Raw genomic sequence first — 14,400 nt, 5'->3', positions numbered from 1 at the left:
ATTTTTACAGCCTCACCAGAACATGCATTAGTTCAGCTCCTTGCAGTAATTTTTGTGAAAATTTAAGAATTATCTCTAAGACAGCATATACATGGAGACATTCACACTTGCATGCAATACAGACTATAATTATTTTTGTAAAGTACTTTTTGCTAATGTTAAGAACAGCACTTAATATTTATGTTATATCTACAAATATCCATAAGTCCCTGTCTTGCTCAGTTTTTCCGACTATAATTATCAAACTAAAGATACAGAGAATCTTCTACTTTGAATTACACAAAGTGTCTATCTAACTATATTTACACTCTTTTCAAATAATTGTTTGGTTTAGAAATCTTTCTGCATTTAAGATGTGATCTGGACTAGCAATTACCCCAAAGTACTCTGAATCCCTTTCATAGCTTAGTTGTGAACTTTTGAAATGATAGTTCATGATACTCAATAATTTTTTTTTTTTTTTTTTTTTTAATTTTAGCCCAAAGCTATAATGTAAGCTTCAATAACAATGGTGATAATAATGGCCTTGTGCCAGCCAAACACAGCTAAACATAGATCAATTACCTAAAAGATAACATCTGAGAAAGGACCAGAGGACTCCTTTGGCCCAGTATAAAGCGCATTCCAAGCACAAACAATTGTTTAAGTACACCTTAAACAGAAATGAAAGCTTTCCAAATTCATTTTTCATATTTTAAATGCTGTCTGGATTTACTTCAAATACTGTTTAGTATTCAAATTCACTCCTGGTGTTTCCAGAATGTTTTTCATAAGTACCATACACTTTAGGTGATGAACTAGCACAAGGACAAAAAAATTCAGCTTTGATAGAGTTCACTTTCTGTGACCTGTTGAAATGCTCTTTATTGAAAGAGCATTTAGATTTTGCATTACTACAATTGTTTTCATTCAAGGTGTCAGAATCCCTTAACAGCCTCTGTAGTCTAGAAACAAATCCAGTCTGCAATCAAACCCTGCAGTCTGATCACAATCATACCAGGAAAGTCACTTCAAATTTTTTTAAGAAACTATAGCACCTTTATTTTTCTTTTCCAGCACACAACAAAAATGGAGTAAGCAGATTAACAACATTCCAATGATTTTACATCATTATCAATAATTAAATTATCTGCAAAGTCTAAAGCTCAGAAATAAAAAGTTTTTGCACACAAAAGGAATGATTCCATATTTTCCAGCTTCTATTAATCTAATCATCTACTCAAGATAAGTGCAATGTTCTACTGCTGGAGTCCATGTTTGTGAATTTATGGAACAACATCTGTCTGTGAGACTTCCTGGGTTGGTTGCATGGGATTTTCCTGAAAGTATTCATACTTTAAAGCAGAAACACAGTTAGACAGAAAGTTTCATCCCAAAAGTAATTTCCAATTTTAATCAAGTATCTTCTAATAATTACATTAGAGTTCATGTTTAAAAGATGAACTTCAGTATTTTCTACACAGTATCATGTATCTTTGACTAATTTCAACACAGAACATTAACAAAAAGAATACATATTTTAATCATAAGTAGACCACAAAGAAGCAAGTAAATGTCATGAACCTAGGGCTGATACAAAGAACCATAATACAATTAAAAAGATTTATTTCCATTGGGGTTTCACATAGATATGAATGTAATTGTCTTTTTGCTTGTGCCTATATAGATAAGGGACAAGAAAAGAAAAGTTCTTTCAACCCAAGGTTTTCATATTGGACTTAAAGATATTGGAAACAAATATCTCCTTTGTTAATTTGTATCATACCTCAATAATTTTCAGTTTCCCCAAAACATCTAAAAAGCTTGTGGATCCCACAAATATTATCTCTGTCTTCTTTTATAAATGAGAAAGAAGATAAATATCCTTTCTATCCTTTCTTACAGAACAGAACAAAGTGTTGTGTGGAACATAATTTCTTATAATAAAGAAAAACCTCTATGACTTATTGTTATTATTATCATTACTGTTGTTGTTATTGTGAACTGCAATTGTATTCCATCAGATCAAAGTAACCCAAATAAACAACAGATTAAATGCAGAAAACTGTGACAGAATGAAAACAATTCAATGTCAAATGTGGGCTTTACATATATATATATACACATGTGCTCCAGCTGAATGTCTTTAGAGAGAAATTTAGAGAGAAAAGCCTATGAAGAAAAGGCTGATGAGTGACAAATGAACTGTGGGGATTCTTCCAACAGACATGTATGTATTTTTTTCTCTGGCACATTAAATTTTTTGAAATATATAGTTTTTAAAAAAGCAAGCAAACAAACAGTTTTAGCAATACATGGCCAAATTGGAAGACAGGACATTGTGACTGCTGGCAAATCCTCTACAGCAACTAAGGATTCAAAAGTCAGATAAGCAGCAGAATATGCCAGAGAGCACTGACTCAAGGTTGCACTGCAATCAACATTTCAGTGCATGGTACTTCTTAACTTTTCATGTTTTGGTTATGGACATGATGTAGGAAATGCACTTTACAGTGAATAATGCTGGATGGAATAGGTCTGTTGAAAGAGGAACTTCTGCACACTGATTTTTCCAGCCCTCAGAAGTTAATGTCTGCAGGAATGGATTCATTTTTCCCATTGCTCCAGTTCATCTTTACCTTGACTATCACATGCAGCAGGAATAGAGTCCTACAGAACAATAGGTCAAGATCTGTTCTGCTACAAAAATGAGACAATCTTGAAAGTCTAACTCAGGCACAACTTTCATATGGAAATAGAAAGTGTGCCCTTACAACTTTTAAACTTTTAGTTTAAAAATATAGGTGTCAAGAAGCCATCTCCACAATTGCAACGACACCAATTGGGGAAAAGGAAAACTAGGCACTAAATCAAAACTGCACATTTGCACAAAAAAGGAACCTAATCCATGAAAACGTTTCATATATTCAAATAATGTACACAAAAAGTAATTGTAATCTGTGCTCCATTTCATGACATTACCCACTAAGGCAAACTCCTATCTGCTCAGCCTCTCCAACTATGAACAAATACTTCCGTTAATACAATTTTTCCATCTTCCACTGTTAACAAATTAAAAATGAACAAATAAGAGAAACTAAAATAAATACATTGCAAAACTCTGATAGAAGGTCTAATTATTAAACCTGGAAACATAATGCAATAAGGTCAGACATAACCCAAACTAAACTGCCTGGACTGTGTTGATTATGCAGACTTAAACCCTGCAGAATTATTACTTCCTTCAGTATCATCAAAAACATAATTTAATTTCTTCTTGGATAAAACTATTACACACTCCCACACCGGTGCTAGGTATGTACTGAATCAGGAGAAATGGATAGTGACTGAACAGAAAGGCTGACATATTTTGGTGTCCATTATATTTCATACTTTCTTGAGGGACACTTTCTGACTGAGGCAACTTCAGACAAAAAAAAATATGAGAGTCAGCTGAGGAAATTACTTGTGTAGGTGGCTGTATTTTTGTGTACAACTTTTTTATAAGGAAAATGTAAAAGATCGCACGCTGTGATAATATAGAATGAGAATGCTGGAAGATGTAAACACATAAATTCTCACATTTATGTTTCATTGTACAGAGTGAACTTTACATGTCTACTCTGCAGAAACATGACTGCAGACACCCAAGTTTAAACTGATTTAAACTTTTTACTATGAATTACACAATAATTTTGGGATGGGGAATGGTACCTATGGATATCTTCAAACTCAGTGAATACATGACTGCTGAATAATCAGTATTTACAAAGAAAAAGATATTCTGATTATTTTGTTTAAATATAAATACAATTATAAGTACAATTATATCTTGGGATATCTTTAGAGAGCAAAAATGATTCTGACTCTTCTTTCACATTTGACTTTAAGTATGAAGAGAGGCCTGCAAAAGTGAGAGGTGGATGGAAGCAAATTGTCAGTTTCCCAGTAGAAATATTTAACTGGCAAAGCACAAAATATATTTTCCTTTCCTTTGGAAAACAGAAATTCCACAGAAACATGGTAAGGAAAGGACAAGATTACCAACTAATTACATCTGTCTAAATAAGAGAAACATTAAATTATTGGAGGCTAAAAGTGCCACACATTTATTCCATATATTAGCTCTCCTAGAACTTGAAAAACAAAATTTGGAATGTACCTAATTTTGCCATGTGGAGTATATCCGATCTCATGCCATGTGTGAACCTAGTCTAAATTAGTCAGCTAGCTTATAATAATCAGCAGATAGAAAGGCACTTCTTAGGGGAGTGACTCTAAAATAGATGTGGAAAACTCTCATAAATCGTGAGGAATCACCCTATGGAGCTGCCATTTCTCTCCACTAACAACACTGGGACTCTGTGATTAGTTTAAACTATAGACCTAATGTCAAACTCAGACTATAAATAATTTTAGGTGAGATAAATTTCTCCCATGGTTTGTAAGTACTCACTGGGTATTTCTGTAAAACAGTGTAATGATAAAATAGGCAAAAGAAATATTTTTTTTTCTGGGCTTAAAAGATCTGAGAAGCAACATGAAGCTAAGTGGCTGCTAGCAGAATCCTGCTTCCTTCTGCTGTGTTAATGGCTGTAAAGAATTCAGTCTGATGCTGACAAACAGTCCTCCCAGATGATAAGATTTAGTGATAACAAAACTTTCATACTGATAACATAAATAGAAAATGAAAGATAACAAAGAAATTCAGACTTCACATCAAGATTTGATAAACAGCTTCCACAGATTATCTCTGCATGCTGCAGCCCTGTCTCTCATGCTGGCACACATTATATTATCCAAATATCCACCCCTCCATTTCTCAAAAAATGTAATAATTACAGGATATTATTTCCACTATTCAGAGTCATGAGAGGCTGAAAGACAATCTAGTTTTGTATTCAAGTAAGATGAAAGACACTCCTCAATAAGGTTATAACAGCTGAACTTTTTTTTTCCCTACCTAATAGGCACTTTATCTATTAAATTTAATACGCATATTCCACTTCTTTATTCAATTTTGTGCCTGTGTATATATATGAACATATACCACACAGAAAAACCCAACATTAAAAAAAAACTCCAGGAAGTGAAGGAGAGAATCTGGGGGAGGGAACTGTTATTTAACTTACAGTTCTATTCAGTGTGCAAAGCATTTTCATAATGATTCATATGGACATTATTAAGAAATTGAAATATTGAATATTAAAGTCAATGGAAGAATGGAAGAAAATTAAAAGACATAGACAAGAGACAAATGACATGTTTCAGAATCAAATTTTTAAAAAAAAAGATTAAAAGTAATTGGCACAAAAACCTATAGTACTGAAAAGTTATTTTAGACATAAATCTTTGCAGGATTGACTTCTCCTGCAAACTGTGTGAAACAGCAGATTTCTAGACAACATCTTTCAAAACTCTGGTTTTTAAAAGCCTGCCTAGATTAAATGGACAGGAAGAAAAATTAGAAACAGAAGTGAGGGGAATGAAGTGAGAGAATTTGTCAGGCAGAGTTGAATGATTAAATTCTACTACAAAGAGAAGCACTGCATGACGATATGGTTTTGTTTGTCAAGCTACATTAAGGAAAAGCCATTTTTGTCACTTGCTAGAATTGAATTTTCTTTTCAACCCCAGGTTTCAGCTTTCTTGGTATGACTTTTTCTGACATCTTATTATGACTTGATAAATTAAGGAGTTTCTCATTAGGAAAGCTGCACCTGTTTTGGAATGTGCTCTTATCACCACAGAGTCACAGAAAGGGGGATGGGGAAGAACATCACAAACTGAGGTTTATTCAATTTCCCTCTCAAATCTGGGCTACTGGCAGCACCAGATCAGGCCAACAATGCCTTTTCCAGGTAAGTTTTGTCAACCTCCAAGAGTGAAAACTCCATGGCCAGTCTAGACAATTTGTTTCAATGCACCATTGCTAATATATTGAATTTTTTCTAATGTTCAATCTGAATCTCCCAAGGTGCAGATTCCACTTCTCCTTGTATTCCTGAAGTTTATAAACAGAAAAAAAATCTTTCATACAAGATATTTTTCACCTTTCCTAAATAAATTAATAACTTTATACGGAGCTATTTGAATGACTGCAGAACTTAATATCATGGCCACGGCATTTAACATTAAGGCCTATGTGTATATGTAGAAACATACATAATGGAGATGGAAAATGTGCTGCTAAAATGATAAGATTTTTTTTCAAATTTATTTTTTACATCTACAGTAAGAGCTAGTTTTGCTAGACAATCTACCAGTTAACCAACTGTCTGGTCTCCAGCTTAATAAAAATGATAATAAAATTTTTATGAGGCTACAAAAGCTGAATTTTTAAAATTTATGCAATGTTTTGTTCATTTTAGAAATCAAATACGTGGTTAGAGAAGGCAAAACATGCCCTGAATTTTGCATAAAGATCATGCCATTCAAAATAATGTATGTAAAACCCATTGTGAGATGACAAGAAAAGGGCAAAGCATTTTCTTAAACATGAAGAGAGTAATTTCCCAAAGTTTATTGTTATAAATGTAGAGCATGCTATAAAGCTGTTAGAGCTGTGGAATAAAAATTTTGTATTTGCAATGGCACTTTTCTTGATTACGGTGGATTAGCATATTTATGAGGTTACTGAGCCTCAGGTTTAAAGCCACAAATCAAAGGTTTATATCGGCGTGGGTAATGGATTACACAGGAGTCTGTGGCCTACGGTATCCCAGAGGTATCTGTCTTTCAGAAGATTTATGCATATAATACCACTTTGTAGAAATTACACTTTCTGATCTTTTGTGTGGTGCTTGGTGATTCCCCTCTCTAAAACAACCAAAAAGCAGCTTTCTCAGTCAGAAATTCATTGATGTATTTTCTCGTTCTCCTCCTCACCTTTTGATAAGGCCACAGAAGACAGAGGCTCTAATTCCTTGATGTACATAACACTGCTACAATCAGAGTAGAAGTCATTGTGACTATATTTGATGCAATTACTTCTGAAAAGAGGAAGGAATCTGCATTCCAGCAGTTATCCACAGCACAAATACTTGAATTTTGTTCATCCTATGAAGACCACTGCGATAGAACACACAGAAAATGTCTTCAAGTCTCACTATTTTCTCCACATGTGGGTACTGATTGCATTACTATCAGTGGTAAATACCTACTGACTTTTTTTTGGCATCAGAGAAACCAGGATTCCAGAGCAGGATGCTAAGACAAGAAATTGAAATACTTAGTCCAGCCTCTCATGAAAGACTAGCCAAAAGAGAAGTCAGGTAGGTGTTTTCAAGACTGTGTGTACCCAAGTGAATCACTTTGATCATCATTGTGAAATTATGACAATGGAAGACACCAAAATCTCATTAAACTCTACAGAGAAAATGTTCTTCTGCTTTATTATTATTTAAATCTTTTACTGAAGATACACATCTCATAGAAAAGAAAACCAAAGTCTGCAAAGAAGGATAAGGGAGTGGTTTATGTGTGCATGAGAATGAAGAGGACACATAATAACCGATATCATTTAGAAGAGCCAACATAAAAAGGTATGAAGAAAAAACTCAGAAAAATGAGGCTCTTTTTATTGAATGCTTATTCCACTGACAGAGAAGTGTGGAGGTTTGATGTAAGGGGTGATGTTCACTTATCTATACAAGGGGTAAGAATATTCTAACAGATTTTCTGCTGAAAGAAGAGACCACACAAATGTGAAAATATTAATTCCTTCAAATAAATGGGAAGTAGTTGACTAACCTAAAAAACACCCAGCATACCAAGAAAGAGACTATATAACATATAAACAAGAAAATGAGTTCTATGCTTTTCCTTGAAGAGGTGATCAAAATGCAGAAAATGAGAACTGAGACTTTTACAAAATAAATTAAAATTAAATTGTGAGGATTAGCAGAATAAATTGTGATTCAATTTTGTTATGTTAATTTTACTCTCATTTAACTTTAACATTCACTCGAAATTCTATTATAGTGCAAGCTTTAATAAATTTGAAAAAAAAAAAAAGCAGATACAACTGTCAGCTTGAGACTTCACTCACCCTCACAGTACATTCTGTAGAGTCAGGGTGATGGATCACTGACAGATCACTGAGGATATGCTGTCACACTCAGAAGAGTATTTGTACAAAAGTGCAGAGAAATGTGTAATGGAAATGGCAGAAACCTTTATAACAACTTGCAGGGATTAGGTTGGGAAAGGTGGATGAGTAAGTGGGTTTCAAGAAGACTCAGAGCAATGTGGAACTGGAGAGCAGCTGAAACTCTTCCAATAAACAGGACCGTGCTGCCTTTTTGGCAATGACGTGCTGGACTACACTGCTAGGGACTGGCAACAGTCAAACAGTCATCCCATGGAACTACAGCATTTGTACTGAACCTTTAATAACTGAAATGTAGAAATGAGAGTGTTATGTATGAATGTATCACCTAGAACTGGGATCTGCAGGATACCTGCAAAGCTCAGAACGAGCTCATGGACAAGCAGCAAGGAACGGCAGTCAGATTTATTTGAATTCATAAAGGCCCTATTGTTGAAAAGAAAACAAATATTTAAAGTTGTCAGTGCTGAGTGTACTTTTTAGTCTCACTTTTTTAAAAACTGGATCCCCCACTATATTTTCCAGAAGCTCTAATAGTTTAATCAGGCTTGTGCAAATCCACAAAAATTGTTTATCTGTTGAACAGCTTTAACAAAATCAAAATCCAAAGAAAATAAACACTTTTGCAGCTAGAGCACTTCATGCCTTCAGAAAGAAAAACAAAAATCTTTCAAGAGCCCTACATAATTATGATGCTGGCCTGCACTCTGTCAAGACATGGGCTGTGCCTTTTCCTTCCTCCTGTTGAATACTTCACACCAACTCTGGGCAGAAATGTTAAGATCTGTTTTTGGGGGTGATTGTTCAGCTATCAAGATTTTTTCATTTGAGAAGAGAGAGGAAGTGTCTGCATAGATGAATTTGATCTGTAAATAGTGAATTTCATCTTCTGACAAAACAAGTGTATGAGTCAGGGCAAAGATCCTGCATGCAAAAAACCCACATTCAAGAAACATAAACTTTATGTTACATAAACATAAAGTTTATGTTACACAGACATTTACTTTGGAATTCTGAAACACCTCATTTACTGTTCTGAATCCATATGTCAGGGGAGTAAGGCAATAAGTAAGAAACTTATTTAGAAGAGTAAGTCTACTAGAGATAAGGTATCTTCCAGCCTTCCTCTATGCCTCAGAAAAATGATTTCTTCTTCTAACTAAGGAAACATTTCCCAAAGTGCAATCTGGTAAATTTGAGGAAATCTTCTAACAAAACTCTGGTGCCTAAGAAATCAAAGCTACAGAATGTAGCTCTGCGTGTTCTGGGTGGACAGCTGTGGGTGCAAAGATTGAATTTAAAAACAGAGTCCATAAGATTTTTAATAAGAGAAGAGAGATGATCCCAAAATACACCAGCTGAGGGAAGGACATAAAAAAGTGCTCACGTTATCAGACATCACAGAAGGAAACAGAAGAAATTACCTATAAATGTATCAATTATGCACAATCATTTTAGACAAAATTTCAGAACAAAATATGGGGGGTTCTGCAGAGAGCTGGGAAATTTGAGGTCACTATTTTCTCCCATAGCTACCAGTTTTCAAAAACTGGCTGAGCTGGCCCAAAAATACATAAAACAGTGTTGATGAACCTTTAAAGGAAAAATTACTTTCCTAGAATTTGAAAAATGGGAAAAGGTTCTACTTAAAAACAAAACAAAAATTAAGTGACAACCTGGTCCCTGAAATATTTTTTTCTGCGAAGTTTCAGAAACTAAAACAATGCAATTTTCTCAAAAAATTTTCCCACAAAATCATATTTGACAAACTCCAATTATTTCACTCTATAAGCCTGACCAGGCTTTTTTAAGGGAACTATGAGCAGGGCACAGAGGAACAAATACTTGAAATGACAATTCAGACTACCTGGCTCCAAGTGCAGGAAGGTATTGAAAAAGTAAAGTTAAGAAATTAAAATCATACTCTTTACTCCCTGCAGGGTGAACTTCTCACTTAAAGATTTTAAAGGTATCTATCTTGCCAACAGTCATTTGTAAGAAATATCCTCAGAGTATTCCAGGAAAGATTTTCAGTATGTTTTCTGGGACAAAAATACAGCAGATAGATGTCTTCAACTAAATGCACTGACTATACTCAAAAAGAAGGGTTGTTTTTTCTCCTCAATGATTACAGAAATTCCCCAGACAATTCCAACATCCCTTTTTCCAAATGAGAGCACACTCACGGTTTTCACTGAGACAAGAACATTCATATGAAAAAATAGAGATTTGTATAGTTATTATTTCTGAGAAAGAACGCTTAATTTAGTTTCTAGCTGCAAGTAAGGGATTTTTGCAATTATTTTATGCATCTGTAGAGGGTTTAATGCTGATTTATGTTGTTTACTGAAATCTTGACTTAGCCTGGTGGGAAACAGTACAACAAAAACACACGACCATATTCAGGGGTTACAAGTGATTTCCACAAATGAGATGTTCTATACTGCAAAACTCTTTCAATGGAAATAATTCTCAATTCTATTTTTTGTTTTTAAAACACTAAGTTTGTGTGGTTTATGTACCAACTGTATTTTTAAATTACAACCTAAGTCCATTCAAATTGAAAGACAAGAAATTAAATTTCACCATAAGAAATACTTTTTTACTGCAAGGAGGATCGAAGACTGGAGCGGGCTGCTCAGACAGGTTGGGTATTGATTCTCAATCCTCAGAGAGATTCAAAACCTGACTCAACAAAGCCCTGGACAACTTGCTCTAGCTGACCCTGCTTTGAGGGGTCAGACAATCTCCAGATGGTCCTTTCCAACTCCCATTACTCTGTGATTTCATGAATAAGCATGATTATTTCCCTTCTCATGGTTGTTAGTATGGGTTATTAGGCCTCTCTGTCAGTAACAGAAGAAAAGATAGAAAAAGGATTTCTGAAGGATTTCATTTCCTCTCCATTTTTCCAAGGCTGGCCAGAGACATCCATGCTAAAAGTATTTAATTGAAACAAAAAATATTATCTAGTTCAAGTGAAACTTAACCTTCTCCATGTATTGTACCAGAGAGTATTATACTTTTTCTTAATTGTAAAGCATAAATACATCTTGCAAATGTCTGTTTATGTCACAAGAGAAGAAAAAAAGTTACCAGGTGGTATTTTGACAGAAGCTGACAGACACTCCAAGTACTCTACACCAAAAGTTCCCAAGAGAAATTCCCTGATTCTGGTAATGATGACAAATACTTTGAAGTAATATAACCTATATATTTACTGCAACAAGCTATTACAGGAGCAGCAGTCTAATGTTTATAGTTTGAGAAGAGCATTTCTCTGCTTTTTCATTATTGCCCTGAAGAATTGCAGTGGGAAGTGTTATCTACTCAATGACTCCATCTTTGGACAACATCATTCATTCATCTTCAAGAGGTTCCTTCCAGCCTCAACCACTGTGTGGAATAATACAATACAGTTATTACAGTTTTTAAATGAACTTTAAATAAAAAGAAAAAAAAAGTTTATTCATTATTAATTGCTACATTTCCAATCTTGGTCTTAAAAAAAACAAAAGCAGTTGTTCAAATCTGCTTAATATTCTTCCAAAATTAATCAACTGAGAGATTTTAAGTCTTCTGAAATTTAAGTTTAATTAATGTATTACCTAAAAAAAAAATCTTAGTATACCTTTCCACTAAGAAGTATATAAAATACAAACTGCTGTCTGCTATAATATTTATGTTATTGACTTGTACATTTTTGACTATTAATTAACTTTTTCTTTATTGCGATGGAAAATCTCAATGCCAAGGATGAAAACATCTCAATAGTCAATCAAGTCTCTACCATAAACATTCCTGAGGCTTTTTTTCCCATGAAATGAAGAAATTCTCCTTATTTTCCTTTACATCTTATCTACTAAAATTCTATCTATAGATTTTAGTGACTTTTCAAGGTCACCAAATATTTCTTGTGCTATATAAGCCTGATAGGAATCAAAAATACCAGAACTCAAGTGCAATTTCAGGTCAACTTCTTCTTTATTGAAGGTTGATAGGTTTTGGTCTGTTTCCTGGGCGAAGTCATTATACCAATATTTCATCTGAACACCTCTTAAAGATGTTGGGTTTGGAATGTAAGAATTCCAGTTGAAGTGAAAGGCAATCGAAGCTCTCAAATCAAGGGAAAATCTTAATGATTTTCCATAATTCTTGCAACATAATTTCACATAAGTGTGTTTCCTACTTAAAACTCAAACTGCCTGACAAATTTCAAGTAATTCAGCAACAATTCATTTGTTGCTTGGGATCCAAACTTTGAACAGATGAGAAGAATAATTGAAGAAATTGCAATAAAGTTGCACAGTACACTCCTTAAAATACTCAAAACCTAATGTGTTTTCCATAGAGATAACTGATATTCCCCGTTTCAGATTTTTATCCTACTGAATATTATGACGTCAAAGTATTTGTAGTTCATCCATAGGCAAAAGTGATCTACTAAAGAGCAGAAAAACTCTCAGAAATCTTTACTGCTGTGGATTGCACTGTCATAAAAAGCTGATTGTCTGAGAGAGTAGGCCTTGCACATTTTAATGGCAATTGGAGATGTGCTTTGAGGAGCAAGGCCTGAATTCAAGGATGAAGCTGCAGTCTGTAAGCAGATCAACAATTACAAACTGAGACTAGAGTTAAAAATCTGAGTTCTGGAGCACTCAAAATTAACTTTTTGAACCTGCACTTTGTATAATCTCCAAAGCACCAGCAGCTCTATCAGACTGGAAGAATGAGAAACTGCATCAATTTGGCCAAGAGCAGAGCTCTCATCCATCTGTTTGGGAGGAAAAGTCTCACTTGATGGGTCAAGAAACACCTTACACCTGAGTACGTATTTCAGATGCAAAATTGCTGGCTTTTCTATTAGACATCCAAAGGAGAAGCTCACTGTTTTATAAAGAATAAAGATAATAGCTACATAAATGTTACAATATTTAACTTGTTGAAAGAAAAATTGCACCTTTATTTTTTGAAGCCTGTTCCAATGCTGCACTTATGTCATATAACAGAGCTTGGTTTAAAGTATAAGTATCCATAAAAAGGTGATATGATAATATCTTGTGCTAATGGTGCCATTATCAAGCTATAAAATGATGCCATTATTTTGCCCAACTGTGTGGCTTCATGCCCAAGGCCGTTGTTCCAGCTGGGAAGAACAACTCACAGTAATGTGGCATATTATGAAATTTCTCTAAATATGTAAGAGGTTTCATAAATGGAGTGCATTTATGCAAGCTATGCTATTATGTAATAAAACAGTCTCCTGATTTATATCTGAGAGTAGGAAATCATGTCAAACCATCCCTTTCTAGGACTCAAAAAATGAAATATACATTTTGAAAGCTAACTAAAAGGGAAAAAGAAGTTGATATGGACCTCATCCTCAAATACCTGCTATAAAAATTATTTCCCACACATTCTGGAAGTAAGCCAGCTGTCAGAATTTAGGGTGATAAATGATAAACAGGTCAGTGGTCAAAAACTAAAAATTCCTTAAAGCTCTCAAGGCAGCATTTAATGCACAAAAAGCCAGTAATTATAAATACAGCTAAATATGACATCTGCAACATTTCTCCTTCGTCCTGAATCCTGTCTGTTTTATGTAAACAAACCATGAGACATCTCTTAGTCTGAGCATTCTTGAGAGTCCCTGAGTCCCAGCTTTGTCTCTCAAGTTCAAGAAAAGAAGAGCTGACAGACCTGCAATGGCATCTTTACAAATTCATTATTAACATCTGGCCAGTTACTAGTTTTGTACTTCAAACATGATCATTATTCTTCACACTCACAAATTGAAATTGCGAAGGGAAGAATAATTCTTGGCATCATTCTCACATAAGAGGCAAATCTAAATTATGACATCAGTTGCAGATTGACTCAGTAGTAAATTACCAAATCCAATTTACTCAGGACCTTGTAATTTAGTTTCAATCTAATTTAATTTAATTTTAGCTGTGATATATAAATGTTGATTAGTAGACTATTGCATAAGAATATAAAGTATTTAAGTTTCTTAAGTTACTAATATTTAAGCTACAGTAGTTTTGGGGGGTGGGGAGGGTTTGGTTTGCATTTTTCCCCCAAAGGCAGAACTGAACAATATTAGGAACCATACAAGCAAATGATAATAAAATTAAACCTGCTATCCATGCCAATTAACTCTATATCAGAAATTTCTAGAATTCAAAATAATTCTCCCTTTGCAAACCAACTGAGCTAGAAATGTACTCATAATTTATACACCAGGCCATACTGGCATGGGTTTATCCTTATGAAAGATATGGCTACGACTGCTGTTCTTCAGAAGAGGA

The 14,400-nt window shown here is 34.3% G+C and overlaps 1 protein-coding gene across 3 annotated transcripts in view; it reads right to left on the bottom strand.

Moving 5' to 3' along the window:
- Positions 1–14,400, bottom strand: part of ATRNL1 (attractin like 1) — a 431,935-nt gene that overhangs the window by 215,142 nt on the left and 202,393 nt on the right. The window lies entirely within an intron of this gene.

The sequence above is a fragment of the Parus major genome, chromosome 6 (genome assembly GCF_001522545.3).
Source record: "Parus major isolate Abel chromosome 6, Parus_major1.1, whole genome shotgun sequence".
Lineage (NCBI taxonomy): Eukaryota > Metazoa > Chordata > Aves > Passeriformes > Paridae > Parus > Parus major.
Note: the sequence above shows the minus strand (reverse complement) of the source record. Positions and strands in the feature narration are given on the sequence as shown.